Source organism: Ursus arctos, unplaced genomic scaffold (assembly GCF_023065955.2).
Source record: "Ursus arctos isolate Adak ecotype North America unplaced genomic scaffold, UrsArc2.0 scaffold_11, whole genome shotgun sequence".
Classification (NCBI taxonomy): domain Eukaryota; kingdom Metazoa; phylum Chordata; class Mammalia; order Carnivora; family Ursidae; genus Ursus; species Ursus arctos.
The window spans coordinates 50,764,642-50,786,373 of record NW_026622775.1 but is presented as its reverse complement, the minus strand read 5'-3'; the positions used below and the strand labels follow the sequence as shown (position 1 = coordinate 50,786,373).

General features: G+C 33.7%; 1 pseudogene; it reads left to right on the top strand.

The window, feature by feature from the left end:
• The window catches only part of LOC113255451 (60S acidic ribosomal protein P0-like), a 59,982-nt pseudogene extending 39,765 nt beyond the window's left edge, over nucleotides 1-20,217 (top strand).
• Nucleotides 20,218-21,732: the final 1,515 nt, after the last annotated feature.

Genomic DNA, 21,732 nt, shown 5'->3' with positions numbered 1-21,732 from the left:
CAAAATGCTACCTATTATAAGAATACTAATTTAGGAAATATAGAAAAGCATGAATAAGAACATTTTTTTTTTTCTCCACCAGGAAAAAACACTATTAACATTCTGGTTTATCTGCTACAGGGATGTACACACACACACACACACACACACACACACACACACACCCCACATATGGAGCATATCATACACACTTGTGTTCTAAACTGTCCTTCGCTCTTAAAAGTATGTCAGGTACATTTCTTAAGTTGGCTAAATATTCTACAAAAGACATGCTTATTTGTGTCAGTACATTATTATATCATGTAGATGTATATTATAATTGAACCAATAGACATTTAGTCAGTTTCCATATATTAATTTGTATACATTTTTATATATACCTCTGAGATGAACATCATTATTTATAAGGTAAAATCCAGGAGTAGAACTGGAATGCTAAAAGTAGTGAGCTTATTAAAATCTTCTGAGATATGGTACCAAATTGGTCTCTAATGTTCTACAAAATAGTGATATAATCTGTCATTAAAAAAAAATTACTCTGGTTGCTGTGTAGAAATAGAAGGCAAGGGAAGAAGTAGGGGTGTAAGTTAGAATAATGTGTATCAAACTTTAATGTGTTTATGATCACATGGGATACCATTAAAATGCAGACACCAATTCAGTAATCTGTAGTGGGCCTGTGACGCTGTGTCCAGCAGTTTTGCAGGTGATGCAGATGCTGCCTGCTGGTCTGTGGACCATGTTTTGAATAAGAAGAAGCTAGAGGACAATTTCAGTAATTGAGTTGAGAGATCATGGTGGCTTAGATGGGAACATAGCAATGGAAATGTGGATGTTTGATGTCTTTTAAAGGTAAAGTAAATTTAATCTTTAATACCTGAGTATGTCTAGTCCAGTTAATTAACCTCTCTGATCCCCAGTATCATGATTCGTGAAAAATGGACTATAATACATATTGCCCAAGATTGTTGGAATAAACCAGAAGGTGTTTTATGAACTAGTAACTACTATTTAATACATTAGGTTTTTGCCCTCTGTTAATTAATGTTCAATAACTATTGGCTTTTAATAGCATATGTATTCTCTAGAAATTTTTGACTAAGAGAATTTCATAGAATTGGTTTTTTGATGCTTTTTTTCTCCAGTAGATAGGGATAGATAAGTAAAGGTATATAAGATCTTTTATAAAGGTAGCTAACAGATAATAAGATTTAACCTATTTAAGGAAGGGAAGACGAAAAATTTTACCCTGACAATTAATTCTAGATAGGAATTTTCAGTAACTCGCTTGTATTGATTAGAATATTCTAGTGGAAAAAATAACTGAGACAAAAATTCCAAAGAATTGAAAGTTTTTTGTAAAGGATTTTGCAGCATAGGACCAAGATGTTAAGCAAGATAAATTGAGATCTACAAATTTTAAAATGTCAAAGGCAAAAAACCTTTAAGGAAAACACTTTTGATGTTAAGATTGGGTAGAAATGAGATGAGCAAACTGACGTAAAAAAGGAGATGGGATTTTGATGGACCATAAAGAAGACAAATATATGCAAGAGAAAGCTGGAGTCATAGTGAATTTCTTAGAAGTGCAGATTAGTTGTTTACTATGTTGTTTTCTGAAAGAACATTAAAAAGTAAACACACACTAAGGACAGTCTGTCCAAGGCTTATCAAGTGATGCTATGCAACTAAAGGATGGTTGTATGACCTTTGCTTCCTTTGAGGTCTTGCATTTTTTTAGAAGTGCTCAAAAAAAGCAGCTGGCAGGCAATATAAAAGAAATCAGAGAGGGAGACAAACCATGAGAAACTCTAGACTCCAGGAAACAAACTGAGGGTTACAGAAGGGAGGGAGGAGGGGATGGGGTAACCACATGATGAGTAGTAAGGAGGGCACGTGTTGTGATGAGCACTGGGTGTTATACGCAACTAATAAATCATTGAACACTACATCAAAAACTAATGATGTATTTTATGTTGGCTAATTGAACATAATAAAAAAAAAGTGTGTTTTAGATGGTTTGGTTAAAGTTTTTGTTGTTTAAATTCTCTCTGAAGTTATCAGTTATCACTTAGTTGGATTCACTAGCTTTGAATAAAGTATATTTCTTTTTTTTAATATTTTATTTATTTATTGATGAGAGACAGAGAAAGAGAGGCAGAGGGAGAAGCAGGCTCCCCACTGAGCAGGAAGCCCGATGTGGGACTCAATCCCAGGACCCTGGGATCACGACCCGAGCCAAAGGCAGATGCCCAAACGACTAAGCCACCCAGGTGCCCCAAAGTATATTTCATATTCTTGAATTTTAGTTTGGTACTGGGCAGTGATGTGCTTATGGATTATTTTAGAATAATTTACAATATTTGGCATCAACACTTATGAGATTAAGTGCTGAATTTGATGGAAGTGCCTAGTAGATTTAAAATGTAAATCAGAGTGGCACCTGGGTGGCTCAGTCAGTTAAGTGTCCAACTCTTAATTTCAGCTCCAGTCATGATCTCAGGGTTGTGAGATCAAGCCCTGTTTCAGGCTCTGTGCTGGGCATGGAGCCTGCTTAAGACTCTTGCTCTTCCTCTGCCCCTCACACCCCCCTTTTCTGTCTTTCTCTCTTCCTCTCTTAAAAAAAAAGTAATGTGTAAATCAGAAATAAAAGTGTAGGTGTGTTCAAGCTGAGTTTTAAAAATTTCTACTTATAAAATCCGAACTGAGAAATAATATTTTTTTCAGGTAATTTGGGAATTTGACATCTGACAGAAAACCAGGGACCATTTTTATTTTACAATTTCACTTTTATTAATATGATGTTCTATTTCAGATCTATTAAGATTTTGTTTTGTTTTGGCTTTTTCTTTTACTTTTTTCAGTAGAAACAAATTTTTTAACTGTTATAACCTTTTTTAGAGAATTTCGGATGTAATAGGCACTGTCTTGGGAAAGAAGATGGTCAGAGAGAGATAAAATAATATCACTCCCTTTTAGGAGCTACAAATCTAAATTGGGGAAATAAGGTAAATGAGAAAATATAATTACAAATGTAAGACACTAATCATTTGCCCACAATGGATTTGTATAATATGAACTCTGAAATTTATCAAATTAGAAATTTCTTTGGGCCTAGATGGTCAAGGATGAAATCATTTTTCTTAGGATAAGCTAAGCCATGAAGGATGGATATGATTTTATTCAGCAGAAATGGCCCACAAATGTCTTTTTGGAAGATATATGAGTATGTTTAGAAAACAAAAATGTAAGAACAGGTTAGAATGAGAATATTTATGTGGTCAAATAGAGGGTGAGCACAGTAGTAAAGCCTGCAAATTAAGTACGGCTATGTCACTGTTTTGGTTTTCTGTTGCTGCCATAACAAATTCCTACAAATGTAGTGGTTGAAACCATTCATTTATTAACTTCCAGTTCAGTAGGTCAGAAGTCCATGAAGACTCCGGCTCTAGATTCCACAAGACTCAAATCAAGGTCTTGGTCAGCCTAAGCTCATATATGGAGGTTCTGGGGAAAAGTCTGCTCCCAGGTCATTCATGGCGTAATTCTCATTTCCTTGTGGTTTTAGGGCTGAGGTCTCTTTCCACGCTGCCCATCAGCTGAAGGTCATTCTTAGCTTTTATGGGCATTCTCTGTACAGAGCTTTATTTACATGGATGTCATTAGAATCAAGAGCAGAGTGTACAAATAAGTGTTTTAAGAAAATTCATCTGGATATGCCTTTAAGCAAATTTCCTTTATTTCAAATATGTGTATTTATATTTAATAACACTTATGAAGGCCTACCTTTCCTTGAGGAATATTCATTTATTTGATATAATTAAGTTTGTGGTTGTAATTTTGTCCTGAGGTTTAAACTCTAATGTAACATAATTTTTAAAGCTTTTTATAAAAATACGAATCTGTATTTAATATGCATTTCCCTATTCTTCATCAATGTGTCCCTTTCTCTTAAACAGATCTGAAAGTGTCTTCTCTCCCATAAGTTTTTTTCTGTGAGCTCTCATCTCAGTAACTGGCTGCTTTCTTTCTCCCTGTTCTAGATGATCATATTTCTACAGTTACTTTTACTAATCCTAATACTAATTATGTAATTCAATTTTCTTTGCATTCATAGACTATAATGGTGTCTTGAAAATAATGTTCTTCATGTTGACTCACATATTTTAGGTTCTAATATATTTAATTTTTTATTAAATGTCTTATCTTGAATTATAAATGCATTACAGGATAAGGATTATATTTCTGCTAATAAGCTATAATTTTTAGTGTAGAGCAAAGACATATTAAGCATTTAATTACTTATGTTAGTAGGAAAGATGAAAACTATTATATTCATATTGGTCATTTAATATGTACTAATAATTAATGTCAGATAATACACTGAAATAGTGCTTATAATTGGAAAAATTTTCACTGTCTGCATCAATTAACCAAAAACTGAAAATGAGCACCTATTATGTATTGGGAGACAATTCTCCATGGGTCTTTGTGTGTCTGCACATCTTGTGAACAGAGGCACTGACAGCTTTTGTTCTGGATTATCTTTTCAAGAATATTTCCGTGATAAAGAGACTTGGAAAATTAGAAATATTGCCCCTTCCATGAAAGAAGGAAGATTTGTTGGCTGTCCATATAAAGATAATATGTTGCACTGGGGCAAAGGCTCATTGTAAAACATTGGAGTTAAGACTGAGATTCCCCTCCTGTAAACCAACTCACTGCATATGCAGGTGTCACCTCTCTCTTGTTGTGTCAGTCTGTGATAATTGGGGTGTAGGGAACTGGGGCAAGAAAATTATCATACTTTGGCCAGTGCTATTGCTATGGGTAATTAACTGCCTCCTCTCTGACTCGGGAACTCTGTGTTTTCTGCAGCATCTGTGAAACTGAGGCAGCCTAGCTTGTTAGGTTGTGAATAGAGTAAGATCCTAGACCCTTCCCAGTTCTTGACATTGTATTTCAGATACTTTGCTGCATGTATAAAGCAGAATAAACTATATTTTTGCCCTCATGTAGCTAATAATCTATCTTGGCCTGCTTATATTTGAAACAATAATGACAGAGAAAAAAACTAGGAAGAGGAAGTTTATTATAGGAGCAACCTTTTTTTTTTTTATTATTAGTCCAGTATATTTTCCTGTTTTTTAAAACTAAGCCACAATATTTTCATCAGTGTAATTCCATTATTTCTGCATTAAAAAACTTGACTAAACTTGAATCGCATAACCTTTAAAATTTGCTAAGAGAATATTAATTTAAAATTAATCAAAGTTGCACTCATTTAGAAAGTTTAAGACCTTTTAGAGGGTCCTTATTTTTTGTTATTGTTTTTTGTTTGTTTAGTTGGTTGATTGGGTTCTTTTTGAGATTTGTAGGAATACTTTGATTTTTGTTTTTATTCATACAGTAATATTGACTCTGTGTGTGTGTGTGTGTGTGTGTGCCTGTATGTGTGTGCGCACACACTTCTGTGACCCTAGGTATTTGTAACCAGAACCACATCAGTTCCATAATCCCCAAAACCACTAGATGGCCCTTATTTTAGTTTCCATTTTTGTGCATTACTGTGAAGTTTATCTTTTCTTATATTTTCTGACCATTAGAATCTCAGTTCCATTCCCCTTTGTACTTCCAGACCACCCTGTGGTAGTTATTTTAGGATTAGGGGAGAAAGTTATATTTAATAAAATAAAATTTAAAAAAAAAAAGGATGCCTTAAGGTGGTTTGAAGGGACAGAGGGGAAAGGCTATTAGAGAGATTCTGAGACCTAATTCCAAGCATGTGCCATCTGTTCCCTGAGTCTAACCTTGCCTCTCATAGAATGATTATTTTAATTAGAATATGAATCCTTACTCATTTGGCTTAGAGACACTCAGGCTAGAGGGACAGAGAGTCTCATTCTTGGACCTTGGCCCAGGATGAACAGCTTCCTGGGACAAAAGATAGGAAACCATGATAACTATATTTCATTCTTTTAGAAAATAATATTAGGAGGAATAAATTGAGAACTGTTGGTTATATTGTTTTACAGTAGTATTGTTGTCTCTGGAGGGCAGGGGCAATAGATGACATGATAAATTAAGGTAATAGAGAGGAGTGTCTTGTCTTCTAAGCCCAAGTTGATCACTTAAATCTGGTTATGGGGCCATTTTTTTCCTACACAATACCCACCTTAATTCTAGGAAATAAGAGTATTTAGTGTTCTATGGGAGCAACAAACAAAAGCAAATGGAAGATTATGAGCCTGCCATGAATCTTTAGGCCAGTGATTCTCAAAATTTAGCCTACATCAGAATCACTAGGAAGACTTATAAAAACATAGATTGCTGGGCTCCACCTCCAGAGTTCTGACTCAGTGTATCAAAATCAGAATTAGCATTTGTAATAAGCCCCCAGGTGATACTGATGTTGCTGGTTCTGGGACCATACTTTTGAGAACCATAGTTCTATGCTATTGGCAGAATAGAAGAGAAAATATTCTAATCTAAAATATAGTGCTCTTTGTTATAAGGCATGTACAATTTGCCCCTGTAATTAATGTCTTCATCCACTCAACAAATAATTGCTAAGGGCACACGAACCAAGGAATCACTACGGTAGTAGTGTGGCTGGTAAATTGATGAAATAGACATGAATCTTATCCACAAAAGGCTTCCAGGTTAAAAGAAGAGATAAAGCCTGTAGAAGACAATGATTTCCAACAGAAAGTCTAAGTGCCGTAACAAGAAGTGTCAATATAGTGCTTCATCTTCACAAAAAGGTGAAGAAGGGAGAGATTTCTGAGAGAGGTCTAAAGGGTGTGAGGTCCTGGTAACTAGGATAGGCTTCATAGCTCTGTCCATGGCAAAACTCTCTTCTTGCTTTCATAAAAAATATTCAGTTTGCACATTTAGATGCTTCCATACAGCTCTACTTATGGGACAAATATCTAAGTATATTTGCCACATACTGAGAGCTGGAGCTGGTTGGTACGGTTGGTTTCATAATATAATATGTGGTAATAGTTTTATTGCATTGTAATTCTATTAACATTATTGTAAGTAATTATGAAATTCAGAAAAGGTGGTAGTGAACATATATTTGATAAAAATATGCACACAAGGGCGCCTGAGTAGCGCAGTCGTTAAAGCGTCTGCCTTCAGCTCAGGGCGTGATCCCGGCGTACTGGGATCGAGTCCCACATCGGGCTCCTCCGCTATGAGCCTGCTTCTTCCTCTCCCACTCCCCTGCTTCTGTTCCCTCTCTCACTGGCTGTCTCTCTGTCACTCTGTCACATAAATAAATAAAATCTTAAAAAAAAAAATATGCACACAATTTTAGAAGGGTAGAGTCTTTTAGCCTAACTCATCAGATTGATATTAGATTAAATAATTCAGAATTTCTGGTTACATTCTGTAATCCTTTGCTTAGAAAATGGTCAGTGTTACTTTCTAAATTCAATTCTATGCTGAAAGCTCTTCAAGCACAAAATAAAGCCCCTCCTTTAAATAGGGGACAGGCATAAGTAAAACAAACACATTTGCTGGTGTTGAACAAATTCTTACTTTGGGTATTAAAAAGGAAACACGAAAACATCATCATGTATATAGTTAGTGCAAAATCCAAAACCATATTAATGTTTAAAATAGAACATCATCATCTTTTAAAAATCTGCTTATCAGTCATCAATACACATTGTTCCTGATTCAGAAGCCTAATTAAAAAATAATTTCAAAAATAGTTTTATGTTTTTTAATTCTATGTATATTTCAAATATTTTTGTGTCTATGATTTATAAATTAAATATATAAATATAAATACAAATATTTATTAATATATATTCTAAAAAGTTCATGAGGTGGGTTTTATATTATCCAAGATGAATATGCATATTCTTAGCCTCTTTCGTTTGGTCATTTCGAGAAGTTTTAAATATCATAAAGTTGAACTCAGGTTTACAGTACTTAGTGTGAGGAAAAAAATCCACCTATGCAAATGCTTCACAGTAAAGAACACTTCCATTTTTTTAAACCAAATGTCAGGAATTCTTGAAATACTCATTTAATATTCCCTGAAACTCTACTATGAGGTAGCACTGTACTGCAACAGGGGAGTAATATGACTATGCTTTTATTTATTTATGCGGTGTGAAGTTATGGAGAGAAACAATGTTTTAAACAGAAAATTAACTTGAGCTGTAGTAAATAATAGATGAAAGTTCATACTTCAGGGTGCCTTCTCTCCACAGTTCTTTCTGTTAATGAAACTTCCAGTGAGTAGAAGTGTTTCACCATGTGAAATTGGGACGTGTGATAGGTTTCTTTCTTTTTCTTTTTCTTTCTTTCTTTCTTTCTTTCTTTCTTTCTTTCTTTCTTTCTTTCTTTCTTTCTCTCTCTCTCTCTCTCTCTCTCTCTCTTTCTTTCTTCTTTCTTTCTTTCTTTCTTTCTCTTTTTGACTGTGATTACATGCACCTTGTGTCTTTGGTGGTAATAGCATTGAGAAAGGATTTCTATGTTAAGGATATCACTACTGTTCACCTAATTTTTTTGCATAGGTTTTTACTGTTACACAGTAAATGCAATTTTAACCCAATTTCTTTCCATGTAACTTTATTGGCATGTCAAAATCAATACATGTTGCTATTTCAAGACAAGAAGGTCCACAAGGAGAGTCAGGTTTTATACCAAGCCTGTGGCTCTGACTATTTTTTTGAAACATCTCAGAAAGCTGGATTGGCAAACTGTCAGTGTGTTGAATTTAAAAAGTAAAACAAATATACAGAGCTTTTTCCATTTCTTCAAATTAATGATGAGAGGTGAATGGATTATTTTACTGCCTTATCTAATACACACATGTATATTTATCATTTTTTATTTAAATTCAACTAGCCAACTTATAGTACGTCATTAGTTTCAGATGTAGTGTTCAATAATTTATCAGTTGCTATAACAGCCAGTGCTCATCACATCACATGCCCTCCTTAATGTCCATCACCCAATTATCCCATCCCCCACCCACCTCCCCTCTAGCAACCCTGTTTGTTTCCTATAGTAATAGTCTCTCATGGTTTTTCTCCCTCTCTGATGACTTCCCATTCTGTTTTCCCTCCCTTCTCCTATGGTCCTCTGCCCTTTTCTTATATTCCACATCTGAGTGAAACCATATGATAATTGTCTTTCTACAATTGACTTATTTCACTTAGCATAATATCCTCCAGTTCCATCCACACTGATGTAAATGGTAAGCATTCATCCTTTTTGATGGCTGAGTAATATTACATTGTGTATGTGTGTGTGTGTGTATGTATATATATATATATATATATATATATATACACACACACACACACACATATGCCACATCTTCTTTATCCATTAATCTGTAGATAGATATCTCAGCTCTTTCCACAGTTTGGCTATTGTGGACATCATTGCTATGAACATTGGGGTGCACGTGCCCCTTCAGATCACTACATTTGGATCTCTGGGGTAAATACCTAGTAGTGTAATTGCTGGGTCATAGGGTAACTCTATTTTTAACTTCTTGAGGAACCTCTATACCATTTTCCAGAGTGGCTGCACCAGCTTGCATTCCCACCAACAGTGTAAGAGGTTTCCTCTTTCTCCACATCGTCACCAACGTTTGTTGTTTCCTGTCTTGTTAATTTTAGCCATTCTGACTGGTGTGAGGTGGTATCTCTTTGAGCTTTTGATTTGTATTTCCTTGATGCCAAGTGATGTGGAACATTTTTTCATGTGTCTTTTGACCATTTGTATGTGTTCTTTGGAGAAATGTCTGTTCATGTCTTCTGCCCATTTCTTGAGTGGATTATTTGATTTTTGGGTGTTGAGTTTGATAAGTTCTTTATAGATCTTGGATACTAGCCCTTCATCTGATACGTCATTTGACAATATCTTCTCCCATTCCATAGGTTGCCTTTAGTTTGTTGACTGTTTCCTGTGATGCTCAAATTATCCCGTTTGAGCAGTGGAGCCTTTTCAAGGTGACTCCAATGCCATCCTCCTGCTGGCATCCTTGCGAGTTGTCCCAGAGGGTTTGTTTGTTTCTTTCTTTTTAAAATTGAAAAAAATTATGTTGCTTCTCTCTAGCCATCATTCCCAATATTGGTCCCATAATATTCCTTCACTTTTAAAATATATATATTAACGTATATAAATATATACGTTAATATATAATATTATATATTATAATATTAATATAAATTATAACAGTAATAGAAATGATGATATATTAATATAATAGATAATATATTAATATAATATAATTAATATAATATGGCATTAATAAAATTAATATAATATACTATTAATATAATTAATATAACTCTTCAATTTATTTAAACTATAAAACAAACAAACAAAGCAGTTTAACCATTTCTCCCAGCCCCCGTCCCTCTGTCTCTGGTAACCACCAATCTGTTCTCTGTATCTATGAAACTGATTTTTATTGTAGATTCCACATATAAGACAGATAATATGGTATTTGTTTTTCTCTAACTTATTTCACTTAGTGTAATGTCTTCAAGGTCCATGGACACCATATGTGATATATACATGTATATGTGATTATATATCCCATATTTTCTTTATCCATTCATCCATGGATGGATACTTAGGTTGCTACCATATCTCAGCTCCTATAAATAACAAACTGTGAACAGGTGAACAGGAGGCTGCACACATCTTTTCGAGTTATTGTTTTTGTTTTCCTCAAATAAGTAGTCAGAAGTAGAATTGCTGAATCATATGGTAGTTCTATTTTTAATTTTTGAGGAACATTCCATACTGTTTTCCATAATGACTACACTAATTTACATTCCCAACAATAGTGTATAAAATGTACAAAGGGTACCCTTTTCTCTAGATCCTTGCCAACACTGTTAGGTCTTGTCTTTTTTATAATAGCCATTCTAAAAGCCATATTGTGAGATGATATCTCATTGTGGGGTTTTTTTGCACTACCCTGATAATTAATGATGTTGAGTATCTTTTCGTGTGTCTATTGGCCATCTGTATGTCTTCTTTGGAAAAAGGTCCATTCAGATCTGCCCATTTTGTAATTGGATTGCTTGCTTTTTTGCCATTGGATTGTAGGAATTCTTTATATATTTTGGATATTAGCTTTCATCAGATTTGCAGATATTATCTCCCATTTGGTGAATTGCCTTTTTATTTTGCTGATGGTTTCCTTTGCTGTGAAAACTTTTTAGTTCATTGTAGTCTCACTTGTTTATTTTTTTGCTTTTGCTTTTGGCACCAGGCTCAAAAAAATCATCACCAAGACCTATGTCAAGGAGATTACCACCTATGTTTTCTTCTAGGAGTTTTAAGATTTCAGGTTTATTTTCAAGTCTTTAACCCTTTTTGACTAAATTTTTGTGTATAGTATAACATAGTGGTTTAGTTTCATTCTTTTGCATATGGGCTGTCTAATTTTCCCAGCACCATTTATGCTACAGACTCTTCTTGCTCCATTGTATATTCTTGGCTCCTTTGTTGTAAATTAATTGACTATTGAAGCATAGGTTTATTTCTGGACTCTCTTTTCTGTTCCATTGATGTGTGTGTCTGTTTTTATGCCATACCATAATGTTCTAATTACTATAGCTTTGCAGTACAGTTTGAAGTCAGGGAGTGTTATGCCTTCAGTTTGTGTATCTTTTTCAACATTGCTTTGGCTATTTGCAGTCTTTTGTGGTTCCATACAAATTTTAACATTATTTGTTGTATTTCTGTGAAAAAATGGTATTGGGATTATGATAGGGATTGTGTTGAATCTGTAGATTGCTTTGGGAATTATGGACATTTAAAAATATGACTTCTTCCAATCCATGAGTACAGAATACCTTTCCACTTATTAGTGTCTCTTCAACTTCTTTCATTAATTTCTTATGGTTTCCAATATACAGATCTTTCACTTCCTTGGTTAAATTTATTCCTAGGCATTTTATTCTTTTTGATGCAATTATAAATGGGATGATTTTCTTTATTTCTCTTTCTGATAGTTTGTTATTAGTGTAAAAGAATGCAACAGATTACTGTATGTATTGACTTTATATCCTTCAGCTTTAATGAATTTGATTATTCTAACAGTTTTTTGATAGAATTTTTAGGGTGTCCTATTTATAATAATCTATTTGCAAATAGTGACAGTTTTACTTCTTCCTTCTGAATTTGGGTATCTGTTATTTATTTTTAATGCCTAATTGCTGTGGCTAGTATTTCCAATAGCATGTTGAATAAAAGCAGTGAGAGTGAGCATTCTTGTATTGCTGCTGTTCTTAGATGAAAAGGTTTCAGTTTTTCACCATTGAGTATGATGTTAGCTATGGGCTTGTCATATATGGTCTCTCTTATGCTGAGGTATGTTTTCTCTATACCTGCTTTGTTGAGATTTTTTAATCATAAATTGATGTTGAATTTTGTTAAAAGCTTTTTCTACATCTATTGAGAAGTTCATATGATTTTTATCCTTCCTCTTGTTAATGTGGTATATCACATTGATTGGCAAATGTTGAACCATCCTTGCATTCCTGGAATAAATCCTACTTGATCATGATGTATGATCCTTTTAATTTATTGTTGAATTCATTTTACTAATGATTTGCTGAAGATTTTTATATCTGTGCTTATCAAGGATATTGACCTACATTTTTCTTTTCTATGGCATCCTTTTCTGGTTTTGGTATCATGATAATGGTGGCTTTTTAAAATGAGTTTGGAAGAGTTCTCTTTTCTATTTTTGGAAAACTTTGAGAAGGATAGGTATTAATTTTTCTTTGAATGTTTGGTAGAATTCACCTGTGAGGTTGTCTGGTTCTGGGCTTTTTTGTTGTTGTTGGGAAGTTTTTTGATTATACATTTAATCTCTTTACTTGTAATCCATCCTTGCAGATTTTCTATTTCATCATGATTTAGTCTTTATAGTTTGTATATTTCTAAGAATTTATCCATTTCTTCTAGGTTGTCCAATCTGTTAGAGTATAATTGTTCATAGTAGTATCTTATGATTATTTGTATTTCTGTGGTATCAGTTATAGTATTTCCTCTTCCTTTCTGACTTTGAGTCCTCTCTCCTTTTTTTCTTGGTGAATGTAGTTAAAGGGTTATCAGTTTTGTTTATTTTTTTTTAAAGAACCATCTCTTTGTTTAATTGGTCTTTCTTTTTTTAGTCTCTATTTCATTTATTTCTTCTCTAGTGTTTGTTATTTCCTTCTGTTAATTTTCCACATTATTTGTTCTTCTTTTTCTAATTCTGTGAGGTGTAAAGTTAATTAGTTGTTTTTTTTTTTTTATTTGAGACTTTTTTGTTTCTTGAGGTAGGTCTTTTTTACTGTGAACTTCCCTCTTCAAGCTGCTTTTTGTTGCATCCCATAAAGTTTGGTATGTTACATTCTATTTTTGTTTGTCTTGAGGTATAGCTATGATTTCTATTTTAATTTCTTTTTTGACCCATAGTTGTTTAGTAGCATGCTGTTTAATGTCCACATATTTGTGAATTTTCCACTTTTCTTTATGTACTTAATTTCTAGTTTCATACCATTGTGGTCATAGAGATGCTTGGTATGATTTCAATCCTCTTGAATTTATTAAGACTTGTCTTGTGGCCTAACATATGATTTATCTTGGAAAATATTCCATGTGCACTTGAGAAAGAATGTGTATTCTATTCTTTTGGATGGAATAGTCTATAAATATCTGTTAAATCCATCTGTTCAAATGTTTCATTTAAAGCTGATGTTTTCTTATTAATTTTCTGTCTGGATGATCTATTCATTGATGTAAATGGGTATTCAATTCCCTATTCTTATTTATTGCTATCAATTTCTCCCTTTAGGTCAGTTAATATTTGTTTTATATATTGTTAAGTGCATAAATATTTACAAATGTTATATTCTTTTGTTGGATTAACCTCATTATTATTATGCCACACCCTTTTTTGTCTCCTATTATAATATTTGGTTTCAATTCTACTTTGTTTGGTATAAGTATAGCTAGTCCAGCTTTCTTTGGGTTTTCATTTTCATGAGACATCTTTTTCCATTCTTTCACTTTCTGTGTGTCTTTACGTGTAAGTGAGTCTCTTGTAGGCAGCATATAGGTAGGTCTTATTTTGTTTATTTGTTTTGTTTTTGTTATTTTATTTTGTTTTAATCCGTTCAGCCATGTTACATATTTGATTGGAGAATTTAGTCCATTTACATTTAAATTAATTATTGATAACTATGTGATTATTGCCATTTTGGTAATTGTTTTCTGGCTATTTTTGTATTTCTTCTCTGTTTTTCTTTTTCTGTTGCTCTCTTCCTTTGTGGTTTGATTACTTTCTTTGGTGGTATGCTTATATTCCTTTCTTTTTATCTTTTGTGTATTTACTATAGGTTTTTACTTTATGGTTACCATGAAGTTTGCATATAATAGTTTATATCTATAACAGTTTATTTTAACTTGATAACAACTTAAGTTTGATCTCATTCTAAAGCTCAAAATTTTTACTTCCCTCCCTGCATTGTATATTTTTGATGTTATGTTTACATAATTTTATCTTTGTGTATCCCTTAACCAATTTTGTAATCATAAGCATTTTACTACGTTTGTCTTTTAATCTTCATAGTAGTTTTATTTTTTAAATTTATATATTTTTTAAGGATTTTATTTATTTATTTGAGAGAAAGAGAGAGACAGCATGCATGTGTGAGCAAGGGGAGGAACAGAAGGGAAGGGAGAGAGATAAGCAAACTCTGTGCTGAGCACGGAGCCTGACTCAAGGCTTGATTTCACTACCTTGTGAAACCAAGAGTCAGACACTTAACCGACTGAGACACCCAGGCACCCTTTAATCTTCGTACTAGTTTTATACTACCTTTACTATATATTTACCCTTCCAATGAGATTTATTCTCTCATATGTATTTAGTACTGTTTCTTTTCAATTTTATTTTATGTTAGTTTATTCTTGGTGAATTATAAAAATTATTGATTGTAACAGTTAAAACCATGCAACTGGAGATGATAAATTTGGTAATATAAGTAAGGTTTAATAATCTCACTTTATTAGAAATTATCTTTAACATAAAATAATGCCACAGTATTTATAAATGTATCATTTATAAATTAGCAAATGGTTATCTACATAGAGTAAAGTTGAGACCAATGGATATAAGAAAAAGAGAGTTGGGGGGAGATGGAAGTTTGCCAAAGATAATCAGACTATCCTATAATTTTCTAAATGTCAGGTCATGCTTTGTTGGTCTCCCCTCCTAGTTGATATCAGGGAAGAGATATAGTAAACTGTTAAAGCCAGAAGGGAGTCTCAGCAGAAAAAAGTGATCACCCAGGCCACCTCTAGCCTATATAGCACCTGTACAAATTTCATTAAAGTGGTCCATCAAGTTAGATTTTTAAAATATACTATATTAATAGAAAACTTGAAGTATAGTAAGGCCAATGGATTATGAGACAATTACCATTAAAAAGAAAGTATATTACAATTCCCAGGAGAAGAGGAGCATGCCACACAATGGTGGGCCACACAAGGAAGCACATGGATTGGGCAAGTTTTTATTGTGGTGTTCGCTGGAAGGAACTGGTGCATCAGTGTAGGTAGGCTTAGATTGGCTAGTTTGAATGACTTCAGCAGGCTCTGTGGCATAGGGGCTATCACTAGTTTTCTGGCATCTGGCCCTGCTGTAATTATGCCTAGGGTACAAGAGCCTTATAAAGGAGGGGTTGCTGTTGTGGACTCTAAACTGGCTGTTTTTGTTTTGAAAATTGTGCTCCCAGAAGTAGGACTCTTCTCAAAAAAAGGTTGGTCAGTTGGCAGGGGCAAATGAGGAAGGCAAGAAGTCAAAGCAAAGTGTCTGAGGCATGTTATTGGGGTGCCCACAGCTAGAGGTACCCAGGACATGTATGTAGAGCAGCTGCTAAAGCATAAATTTGCAGAAGCTAGCAACATGGTTAATATATTAGATGAACTGGAAAGATACATCTCCTGTGCTGTTTACTCTGCTTTGCTCACCAGAGTCATTCTCTGCCTTCCTTTGCCCTTGCTCTGGGCCCTGAGAGGCTGACCTTAATGGGTTTCATCACTTCATCCATCATTCCTTCTGGATTGCAGTTGTACACAGCAACTTCCAGAGATTGGAGGAGGAAGAGAGGAATGGGTCTGGTTATTTATATTATTCTTGCCCCCTTCTGACATTGTCCTACCTCTAATTATAACCTCTATCAGGCAGCATTTCTGCCACCACTTCAGCTTTTCCCAATCTCTGGTAACATTCACCTTGTACCTTTATACTTAGGGTTATAAATTACCATTGTTTCTACCCCGAGCGCTTCCTCATCTCTTAGCTTTTCAGCATACTTCTTTGAATAATCCCTTCAATGAACTATCTTTAATTAAACTCTGAATATACCATTTTTTCCCCTGCTGACACTTTGAACTTGCTGTTACACACTTTTCCTAGTTAGGCATGGCCCTGCCAGTCCCAGCTTGGTGAATAAAGTTGGCCTTTGCACTAATAAAAGGATATCTGTTTCCTTTGTCTAACCTCACACCTGCATGCAAGGCTTTGTTAGTAATCACAGACTATATTTTAGCTCCCATTAGCTTCCCTGCCTTGTTCTTCTCAAACTAGGCAAGAGAATGGAAAAACTATGTTGCACTTACTATGGAGGAATAGTAAGTAGAGGAGAGAGAAATGGAAAAGTCCTTGCCTGTCACACAAAATGTTTATATATATATATATATATATATATATATATATATATATATATATATGATTCTTTTTCTAATATAAGTATACATTAAAAATGTGGCTCTACTTGTAATCCATCATTTTATGTGACTGAGTTCATTTAGATAGAATAATACCATGGTTCCTAAGCATTAAAACATGAAAGCTATAGATCTTATGTCTGTGGTCTTCTATAACAAAATATTACTGTACATTTTATATTCATTTATTTTCCATTATATATATTATGGATTTATGTATGAGTTTATTTATATATGGAAACACATAAGTTATGTAGAACTTCTTTCTGATGGAAATTCACAGATACATGGATGAGGCCCAACTTTGGTGCCCTGGACTAATATCTGTTCGAAATTAGAGATTTTGTGATGATTGAGAATAATTTGTACAGAAAAATTAGAGCATTTCTGGTAAGGAGGGCATGAAAGAAGAGTGAAAAGTGAAGATGAAAGACAGAGGAACTTAAATAGCCCAGAGGCCATTATGGCAGTACCCTGCAAATGGAAGACTAGAGAAGCAGACATACTAGGGCTGCGAAAGGGTTCAAAATAGTAGCTGATAGGTGACTGAGATTTATTGCTTATCAGTGTACATTTTCATTTTTATAGTATATTCATACTTCCTAACATAAACTGTAAGCATAACCAGGCTTTGGATTTCATCATTTCTCATCTCTAAGTACGTTCTCTTTCTTGATGACCTGAGCAGTGGCATAGTTTTAAATATCATCTGTATTCCAACAACTCCAAATTTCTACCTCCACTCCAGTCCTCTCTCCTGAGTTTCAAACTTGCATATCCAAATTACTACTGGATACATTTGCTTGAATGTCTAATAGACATCTCACATTTAACATGCCTTTCCTACTCTCAGACCTGCTCAACCCATAGTCTTCTCTACCTCAGCTGGACACACCACCATCCATCCATTTGCTCAAGGCCAAAACCTTAGGGTTGCACTTTGTGCTTTTCTCTTTCCCCATATTAAATTAATCATGAAATCTTGGTGCTTCTACCTTTAAATATATACATAATCTAATCACTTATCACTAATTCTATTGGTACCACTCTGATCTGAGATATCATCATTTACCTAGAGATTAAATTATTGAGTCATTAGGTATGCATGTATTCAGCGTTAGATGATGTCAAACTGTTTTCCTGTTTTACGTTTTGCCCCTCCTCCAGCGATGTATGAATGTTTCTCTTCCTCCATATTTTCCCTGATGACCTTTTACATTTTAGCCTCATGAGTGTATAATGGTATCATACTGTAGTTTTAATTCGTATTCCCTGATCACTGAAGTTGAGCGTTTTTTTCATCTCTTTATTTGCCATTTGTTTAGCCTTTTTCATGAATTTCTTATAATCGTATCACTTGTGGAGACCAATGAAATAAAAGTAATATTTTGTGTATGTTGTTTTTTAAATAAAATTTGGAAATATAACAAAAAACAAGTTGTGTGCATTTCCATTCTTGCAGACTTTGGATTTATATTCTGAGTTAAATATTTATTTATATATACCATTTATTTATACTCCATATGTTTTCAGATAGCATTTGAATCACTAGAGAGTAATTTTACTGTTAATTTTATAGCTTCCCTGTTCAATCACAAAGTCACTTTTCTTCACCTCTTTATATCACAAAACACAGATATTTATAGCAGCTTGCTTCAGTCTTTCAATCTCCCCTCAAACTGTAGTGTAGAAACAATGGCAACAAGCCAGTGGTATCTGAGAAATGAAAAAAAAAAAAAAAGCTTAGAAACCATCATTTAAGGGCAGATATCTCTGGGTGAAGTAAATAACTAAGTTCTCAGAACCTCCTCACCATTAATTCAAATTAAAACATACAGCATTTCACGAACCCATTTTTAACAATTTTTTTGTTAACAAAAATCTATTAATTAGATCTAATTTCATTAATTTTCATCCATATAAAGTTTACCTATAACCAAAGAATCCAGTATGTTTGGTTTCAATATTCTCATTTAAAATGCTTAACATTTTGTTGTTGTTGTTGCCAGTGTCAATATTTTTTTTTTTCTTTTTAATCTCTCATGGTTTATTTACATGGAAATACTGGGTTACATAGATATTTTGCTTCCTTGAGAGGTTTAAGCACAAGTTTCTAATCAACAGGCAAACAAAGAGGGCATTTTATATACTCTACATTGAAAAATATGTTTAGTTATTTTCTTTCTAAAAGTTATGAGGTTGTTAATTTCCTAAAATAGTTCAAAGAATTTGCTTTTATATTTCATAGTTAGGTTTAGGTAGTGATCATTATTCTTCTAAACCTATGGAGAACCTCCAAATTTTATTTATGTAAAAGAGAATGAATATTTAACATAAATCTACAGAGAAGCTGTGGATTTAAGTTATGTATGTCAGGTTGTTGATGAATCATTTATTTACCATGAGCACAGGGTAATGCTCTGTTACTCTCTATTTATGCCCTGTGTGTGTTTCTGCACGCATTTAGAGATCCTTGGTGAACCTTTCCAACATCTGGTTTCACTAAAATCATTAACTCCTTGATCAGAGACAGTAGTGTTACATGTCCATGTAATACTTTATGTTAAAAAAAATTATACAAGTACTCTTCTATTGGTCAAGAATGTTAGCTAAAATACAAAAATTTATTCACATGCATAAAATTAATGGAAATCAGTGGCATTTTCTATTTGATATCTTGTTAATGATATGACATGTTATAAAGCACAAGGCCATCTGAAGGCATCTGGAAGACAACCCAGCTCTGGAGAAACTGTTGCTTCATATTCAGGGGAATGTGGGCTTTGTGTTCCCAAAGGACCTCACTGAGATCAGGAACATGCTGTTGGCCAATATGGGGTTCAAACGGGGACCTGTGCCAGTGTCATGGCTCCAGGTGAAGTCACTGTGCCAGCCCAGAAAACTGAGAAGACCTCCTTCTTTTAGGCTTTAGGCATCTCCAGGGGCACCATTGAAATCCTGAGTGATGTGCAGCTGATTAAGACTAGAGCCAAACTGGGAGCCAGTGAAGCCATGCTGCTGACCATCTCTCCCTTCTCCTTTGGGCTGATCATCCAAGCAGGTATTTGACGGAGGTAGCATCTACAACCTTGAAGTGTTTTGGCAACACAGAGGAAACTACACTCTTACTTCTTGGAAGGTGTCCACAGTGTTGCCAGCATCTGTCTGCAGATTGGTTACCCAGCTGTTGCATCAGTACCCTATTTTAACATCATGGATACAGGCGGGTCCTGGCTTTGTCTGAGTAGACTGATTACATCTTCTCAAGGCCTTCTTGGTTGATCCATCTGCATTTGTGGCAGCTGCCCCCTTGGTCATTGCCCCATAACTACTGCCACCATCTCTATTCCTGTTGCTGCCACAGCCTCAACCAAGGTTGAAGCAAAGGAAGATTCTAAGGAATTGAAGGAGCATATGGGATTTGATCTCTTTGACTAATCACCAAAAAGCAACCAATTCAGCCAGCTCTATTTGTGAAACAAAGAAATAAACATTTACTTCTCTAAAAATATAATAATAATAATAAATAAATAATAATAATAATAATAAATTACATGTATTTAGAGGTAAATGTGTGGAAGTCAATTCATAGCACATATCTTTGTTGAATCCTCTGGATTTGGGAACAAGAGACCTGTATGTGAGTTGCCCTGCTCTACTATCTCTTGTCTGAGTGACTTAATACAAATTATTTAACTGCTCTGAACTTTGGTATTGTTGTTTATAAAACTGGGCTAATGATAACAAACCATCATTTTGTGAATTAAGTTAATAGTATACCTGCAAAAAAAAAAAAAAAACTTTGTAAACTGAAATATTTCTGTTTATAAAGTACTGGCCTGTGCCATGGTGTTTTGTTTTGTTTTGTTTTTAATAAAATTGGTGTTGTACATGATATTCACCATAGAATCTTCTAAAAGTTCAAATGAAAAGCTATTAATGAGGTAATCATAACATGTACTTTATCTTTTGAATGAAAAATAGTAACAATCTTGCAGGTATTTTAGATTTTATTAAATATAATGTTTCTTGATCTCAGACTATATTGCCATATACCTGAGTCTTGGTTTTATCCACATATATATGCATTTGGTTATTTAAGCTTGTTGCAATCTTAACTTTGTTAAGTAGATTTGTTAATCTGGCCTTACTTGTATATTAAAGAATACTTTTATTATAAATTTTGCTCAGTAATAAATGAATATAGATGAATTAAATATATAATAAATACTTAAGATAGTCAATGCCACAAAAAATATTTTGACATTTTCTCTGTGACTATAGACACTAAAAGATTTGTCTTAGTTGGTGGTGATGACATATAAATAATTTACCTTGACTTTTAGAGTTGTCCATATAATCAAAAAAATTTCAAACTAAATTAATTTTATTCATATGCAGTTTCTGGATTAATAATTCTGAAACTCAGTTGAGTTACTGGCCACTTTTGAGAATCAGTGTAAGTTATTATTCTCTACAGAAGAATATGCAAACTCCCAGACACTGGGTATTTTGCATGAGGTTCCAGAAGATTCCTGGATTCCTGTTGACATCCATAGATCCATGGAACCCATATTAGGATATCTTGCTTGAGTAATTATTATTTTTCTTTTTTTTTAATTGAGGTATAATTAAAATAATGTGTTAGTTTGAGGTGCACAACATCATAATTAGATATTTGTATATACTGCAAAATGGCCATCACAGTAAGTTTCATTAACATCCTTCCCCATATATAGTTATAATTTTTTAATGAGATCTTAAAAGTTCACATTATAAGAACAAAGATTTTTGAGTAGTTAATTTTTATTTCAAAAAAACAAATACTTAAACATTTGGATACAATTTACAACACACAAAACTTCCTATAGGACTTCCTATAGTCCCACCTGGAGGAATTCACTTTTGGCATTAACCATGCAATCAAATATTCTTATACAGCTTCACCTATAA